This window comes from Myotis davidii, unplaced genomic scaffold (genome assembly GCF_000327345.1).
Source record: "Myotis davidii unplaced genomic scaffold, ASM32734v1 scaffold223, whole genome shotgun sequence".
NCBI lineage: Eukaryota > Metazoa > Chordata > Mammalia > Chiroptera > Vespertilionidae > Myotis > Myotis davidii.
Genome location: NW_006294609.1, coordinates 4,526,457 through 4,533,390, shown reverse-complemented (window position 1 = coordinate 4,533,390; position 6,934 = coordinate 4,526,457).

The window sequence follows — 6,934 nt, the reverse complement described above, 5'->3', positions numbered from 1 at the left end:
TGGAAACCTCGTGCGGGAAGGACTCGGGGATGTCGCCTCGCGGTGGGGAAGAGGACGCTGAAGCCCCGAGCGGGTCCCGCGGTAAGAGAACAGGATGTGCAGAGTAATCGCTGCCGTAGTTCTATCTACGGAGCGTTACTTGTCGGGAAGCTCTTTTCCTTTACCGAGCGGGCATTCGCCGCTGGGACCAAACCGGGTAGGTTCTTAACCCCGGTTGCAGCTTGGGTAACAGCTCAGGGCCGGGCCGCGCACGGCTGAGACGTGGTGCAGGCTGTGCCCCTTCCCTTACGCCAGCCACCGATCAAAGGGCCTTGCAGGAGCTTTTCCTCTTGGCGGCTCTTCATTCACTCACTGATTTCCTGAACCCCCCGCTGTGCCAGGCCTAAGGACGCTGGGGAAACAGTGGGGAAAGAAAGCGGAAAATAAACAGGGAAGGAAAAACACAGAGTTTGAGGCGCTAAGAAGAAAGTGAACAGGATACTGAGGTTATAATAGCTGGATGTGGGGACTCTTTCCTCTTAGATGATCAGGGAAGGTCTCTCCGGAGGTAACAGTGAAGCTGAGAGCTCTGAAGAACTGGAAGGCGCTCTGTCCATTGGAGCTACAAGACGGAGATTTCTGGGCACGTGGAACAGCAAGTGCGAAAGTCTTAAGGTGGAAGTAAGCTAAAGGTGTACCAGGAGCTGCAAGAAGGTCAGTGTAGCTGGAGACAGTGAACAGAAGGAGAGAGTGATAAAAGATGAGATTGGAGAGGTGGATGGGCACGTATCCTTAGGAAACATGGTAAGGATTTTGGAATTTATTCTAAGCCATTGGAAGAGTTTAAAGTAAAGAGTGATGTGCTCATGTTTGTATGCAGAATGAAATATTGGCTAGCAGGAATGAAGACGAGAGCTATTAAGAGGCTATTGGAGCCCTGGCTGGTTTGGCTCAGTGGATAGAGTGTCTGCCTGCAGACTGAAAGGTCCCGGGTTTGATTCTGGTCAGGGGCACATGCCCAGGTTGCAGGTTTAATCCCCAGGGGGCAGCGTGCAGGAGGCAGCGGATCAATGATTCTCTCATCATTGATGTTTCTCTCTCTCTCCCTCTCCTTACATCTCTGAAATCAATAAAAATATTTTTTTTAAAGAGGCTACTGGATGAGGTAGTTTCACTTTATGCACTGAGAAAGGCTGAGAGAAGAGATCCAAAGCAGTCATGTAAAGAAATTGTTTCTTTTTTTCTCTCAAATGAAGCTTCTTCCAAATTGGCTGTCCAACTGTCTACTGTATCCACTTTTAGCAACTTGAATTTTAATTAGAAAATAAAAAGTTCCAATGTTATATATAAAAAAAAGACACTATTGGAGCCCAGGTGGGTGTGGCTCAGTGGTTGTGTGTCAACCCAGGAAACAAGAGGTCACTGGTTAGATTCCTGCTCAGGGCATATCCCCAGGTTGCAAGCTCGATCCCCAGTAGGGGGCATGCAGGAGGCATCGGTGGATGATTCTCTCTTATCATTGATTAGAGGCTTGGTGGCGAAATTTGTGCATGGGTAGTCTCCCTAGGCCTGGGGCCTTCCGGCTGGGGGCTTCCTTCATTCCGCGCTACCCCTGGTGGTCAGCACACGTCATAGCAAGCAGTTGAGCTCCCAAGGGGACACTTTGCATATTAGCCTTTTATTTAGAGCAGGGGTGGGCAAACTTTTTGACTCGAGGGCCACAATGGGTTCTTAAACTGGACCAGAGGGCCGGAACAAAAGCATGGATGGAGTGTTTGTGTGAACTAATATAAATTCAAAGTAAACATCATTACATAAAAGGGTACGGTCTTTTTTTTCAATAGTTTTATTCATTTCAAACGGGCCGAATCCGGCCCGCGGGCCGTAGTTTGCCCACGGCTGAGAGAGATAGATGTGTCTCTCTTGCCTTCTCCCTGGATGAAAGAAGATGAAGGGATTAACCAAAGGACATATATGCATAACCCTAACCCAAGGACACAGACAACGGTTTGGAAGTGGGCCAAGGGCTGGGTGGAGAAGGGCAAAGGGAGGGATGGGGACATCTGTAAGTGTCAACAACAACAAAAAGAATAAATAAGTCCTTGAAGGCACAAAGTTTTGGGGTAATTTGTCATATAACATAGATAACATAATGTAGATTTTTGGTTCCTGGAGGTGGGGTGCTGTCATAACTACCTAAAATGTGAGAGTGGTTTGGAACCAGGCTATGGACAGAGACTGGAAAAATCTTGAGGAGTGTGTTAGAAAAGCCTAAATTATCTTGAAGAAACTTAGAAATCTGGACCTTGAGGATGCTGCCAGTGAGGGCTCAAAAGGAAGTGAGGGACACATTGGAACTGGAGGGAAAAGGACCCTTATCGCATAGTGGCAAAAGATTTAGCAACACCGTCATCTGTGTGGAAAGAGAAAGTGTTTCTAATGAACTGAGTAATCTAAGGCAATTTCTAAGCTGAAGGTGTTGCCTGGTTTATTCTTGCTGCTTATAGTAAAATGTGAGGAGAGAAATAAGGAGCCAGAACTTGGTAGCTTTGAAATTTTTAAGTCTCTAGGTGGCAACCAGTAAAGAAATTAAGCAATGGCTTTCAAGCAAGGTCAAACCCAGGACACCACAAGGAAAATGTGGTCTGTCTTAGTCTGCTCAGGCTGCTGTAACAGAAGAGCCCCCCAAAAACCATGTCCTTCTTACATGCAAAACACATTCCCAACACTCCAAAAGTCTTAACTCTCCAGCATCAACTCTTAAGTCCAGAGTATCTACATATCATCTAAGTCAAATGTGCGTGAAACTCTACGTATGAGTCATCTTAAAGCAAAATTCCTCTCTAGCTGTGAACCTGTGAAACAGATTAGTTATGTGCTTCCAAAATGCAATTATGGGACAGGCATAGGATAGACATTTTCAGTCTAAAAGGGAGAAATTAGAAGGAAGGCACGGATTGTGGGTCCTAAGCGAGTCCAAAACCCAGCCAGGTGATTACCATTAGATCTGAAGGCCCAAGAATAATCCCCTGGGCCCTGGCGGGGTAGCTCAGCATCATCCCCAATACACCGAGATTATGGGTTCAGTCCCTCGTCAGGGCACATACAATAATCAACCAATGAATGCATACATAGGTGGAACAATAAATCAGTGTCTCTCTCTCTCAAATAAAATTATTTTTTAAAAGATAATCTTTAAAAAGCAGCAGCAGCTGCCTGGTGATGCAGATGATGCCCGTTGATTCTGGACGACTCGCCTGAACGAGTGTAGACATCTCCAGGGCGCCCATCACCCAGCGGCTGCTGCTTAGGGAATGGGTATAGCTATAAGTGAGTGTCATGTGACCTCCATCTTCCAGCCACAGATGACTGACTTGGGAATGGACATCAGCCCCAAGCTGGTCCATAAGAGTCTCCTGCGAATTGACTGGAACATTAAACCAGTCGTGGATCGTGTTGTCCAGGCGGAGGCAGTCACTGTGGGCCTCATGAATATTAAAGTGGGGAGAGTCAGTCTTCAGAGGGAGGAGAGGAAAAAGGAGCAGTGTACCTGTCTCTCTCTGCACTTCCTGTCCCACGTCCCCCACCCTCCAAACATCTTCCTTTCATTTTACACTAAAGAGTGACGTCTGCATGCCGTGGAGTGTTCACTGTTTTTTTTTAAATGAACACGTAAGTTGTTTGAAGTTTTCTGCTATTAAAAATAGTGCTCTTTCCGTAACCGGTTTGGCACCGTGGATAGAGCATCGGCCTGTGGACTGAAAGGTCCCAGGTTCGATTCTGGTCAAGGGCATGTACCTTGGTTGCAGGCACATCCCCAGTGCGGGGTGTGCAGGAGGCAGCTGATCGATGTTTCTCTCTCATTGATGTTTCTAACTCTATCCCTCTCCCTTCCTCTCTGTAAAAAACCAATAAAATATATTTTAAAATAAATAGTGCTCTTTCCTAACATGTTTTGCACACTTGTCCAGTTCTCTTGGATAAATCTTTAGCAGCGGATTCCTACTGGAAAGGTACCAAGAATTTATGAAGTTACATTCTCCTATAGTGTGAAAGCATGCACTGGTTGGTTGGTTTTTACCTAAACCTGCTCCTCAGAATATATCTTAGTAAAATTGGCAGTCCCTGAATAGAAAGTTCTAGCATTTGCTGAACTTAGTCTCTCAGAGTTGGAAGGAACCCTTGCCATCATCAAGGCCAACCCCATGCCCACAGTGCAGCTCTGCCTTTCTACAGCGCCCCTGCTGGGCTGCTCAGGCTTCCTGCAACACCTCCCGTGGCCTGGCCTAAGCTGTCCCACACGCAGCCTCCTCTGCCCATTGCGGGAGGACTCCTGCTTGCCCCCGCACCGTTGGCTGACTGGCTTGGGTCTCTCCTTTGGGAGCAACAGAAATGTCATCTGTCTCCTGGGATAGCTTCACAGACGCCTTACTTGGTGGCCTTTTTGAAAAATTACTATCTTATTGTGGCAAAACATGTATAACCATTTTAACCATTTCTAAGATGTATATAATACTCAGTAATGTTAAACACATTCGCAAGGTACAACCAATCTCCATAACTTTTTAATCTTGCAAAACAAACTCTGTACCCATTAATCAACTTCACTTGGTAGCCTTTTGAAGCTCAAGTGGAAAGTGGGATTCTGAAAAGGCAAAATTCCCAACGAGTTATACTACCTCATTTGACAACTGATTCACACTTTACAGCTGAGAAATGAATTATTGCAAATGTGCAGGTATATAGCATTTTGATGTAGCTTTTATAATATACCATTGAACATTCAGCTGATCATTATTATTTATTATTATTACTACTGCTAATACCAGGTAATATACAGCACTGATATTCTTAACCCCATCCCTGGCAATGGGATTGAAGAGAGGAGGCAGGAGTTAGAAATGAGCGAAGGTCAGGTGCTGTCTTAGTCTGTTGAGGCTGCTATGAAAAAAATGCCACAGATTGGGTGGCTTATAAAGAACAGAAATTTCTCACAGTTCTGGAGGCTAGAAATCTGAAATCAGAGCGCCAGCCTGGTTGAGTGAGGGACCTTTTTCTGGCTCAGAGCCAGGGTATGAGGGACCCTTCAGTCCGCAGGCTGATGCTCTCTCCACCGAACCAACCAACTAGGGCAAAGTTGATCATTTTAAAGTGGACAATTCAAGTGGCACTTAGTACACTAACAATGTTGTGCAACCATCACCTCTGTCTAGTTCCAAAAAGAAACCCTGTGTCCATTAAGCAGTAACTTTTCCAGTCCATGGCAACCACCAATCTACTCTGTGTCTTTGGGTTTACCCCATTTTGGACGTGTCATATATACATGGACCCATACATGTGGCCTTTTGTATCTGGCTTCTTTCACTTAGCATGTTTCTTGAGATTCATCTATGCTGCAGCATGTGTCAGTACTTCATGTTTTTTATGCTTGAGTAATATTACATTATGTGGAAAGATCACATTTTATCCATTCACCTGTTGAGGGACATTTGGGATGTTTTGACCTTTTGGCTATTATAAATAGTACTGATGTGAACATTTGTGCACAGGTTTTTGTTGGAGTCCCGGTTTAAGATTTGGGGTATGTCACGATGGCCTCTTTATTCCCTTTTTGTATTTCCTGCCAAATGTTGACTGTGTTGTATGTAACACTGTCTGAAAAACACCAGCAAGTAGGTCCATCAGCTCTTGAAGAGGATAGCGCTGTAGTTGTGCTTATTGACCACCAGGTGGCGCCTACACTTAGCAATAGGCCTCATTAGCCAGGTTCTCCACGCTGCATGAGAAGTTCCTTGTGTATTCAGCCAGAAGTGGGAGCATTTTCTCTTGGGCACTCCGCAGGGCTAAAGGGAGAAACAGCAGCTTTACACCCAATACTCCTGTGACTGACCTACATCCAAATACCCAGAGAGATTAGGTGGTTCAGAACCTGAGAACTTTGTTTTTTTGCTTCAGATAGCTTCTTAAGGTTCTGATTGGTCCCTGTCACTGAAAACACAAGATTAATAAGTGTCGCATGTCAAACCAACATTATAGACATTTCTTCCTAGCTAGCATTTCCTTTGTATGCATCAGTTTAAGGAGTGGATTCTCTTAAAATTACAGGGAGTCTGATTCACAGAGCTGGGGTGGGGGGAGAAACATTGCATTTGTTATTTCCAATTCACTCCTAAGAGGGTTCTTGGCAATGTTATTTGGAGTACTAAAATATTGGCAAAAGGTCAGTAGGGGACTCTCCAGTCCCATGCCCCCCCTCCTTTAGACGAAAGCCCCAATTGGGGTGGGGGTCGGGGGCCCATCTCTTATCTCAGTGGAGAGATTGCCTCTCCAGGCTACAAGGTTGAACATGACTCAGATGTAAGTAAATTACCACATCTCATCCCTCTGGCCACTGATTGGTTGGGGTTAGAGGCGGGATGTCACATCAATCAGTATGAACCTCAAGGTCTTTGCCTGAGCCAGCAAAAAGGAGCTTTCTCCAGCCAGTGGACTTGAGCCTGACAGGGTTTGAGACTAGAGCTTTTAAGGGGAGTTGGCTCTTCTAAGGATCTAGACCCGCCAGAAACAAAATGGACGGGTACGGCCTGAAAATGAACGGCCCACGTGACAGAGGTAGAACCAACAGATGGAAACTTGTTGAACCTCTGAACCAAGCCATGGCCAAAACCAAGATCCCAGGATTTTGGAATATGGGAGCCATTTTTTTTTTCACACTGGTTTAAATCTAGTTTTCTAACACAGCTAAAATATTCTTAAATAATACACTATTTGTATTTTTTAAAAAAACCTTCCCAGAAGTAATCTCACCCAACATCATGAGATTTTGCATTAATTTGGTGGTAAGGTTAGTCATGGGGCAGGCATCACCCTAACTCTCAAGTAAAGAGGCATTTTCTTTAGCCTATAGAATGTACTGAAAGACTGCAAGTGCCATGAGGGCAGGGACAGCCATTTC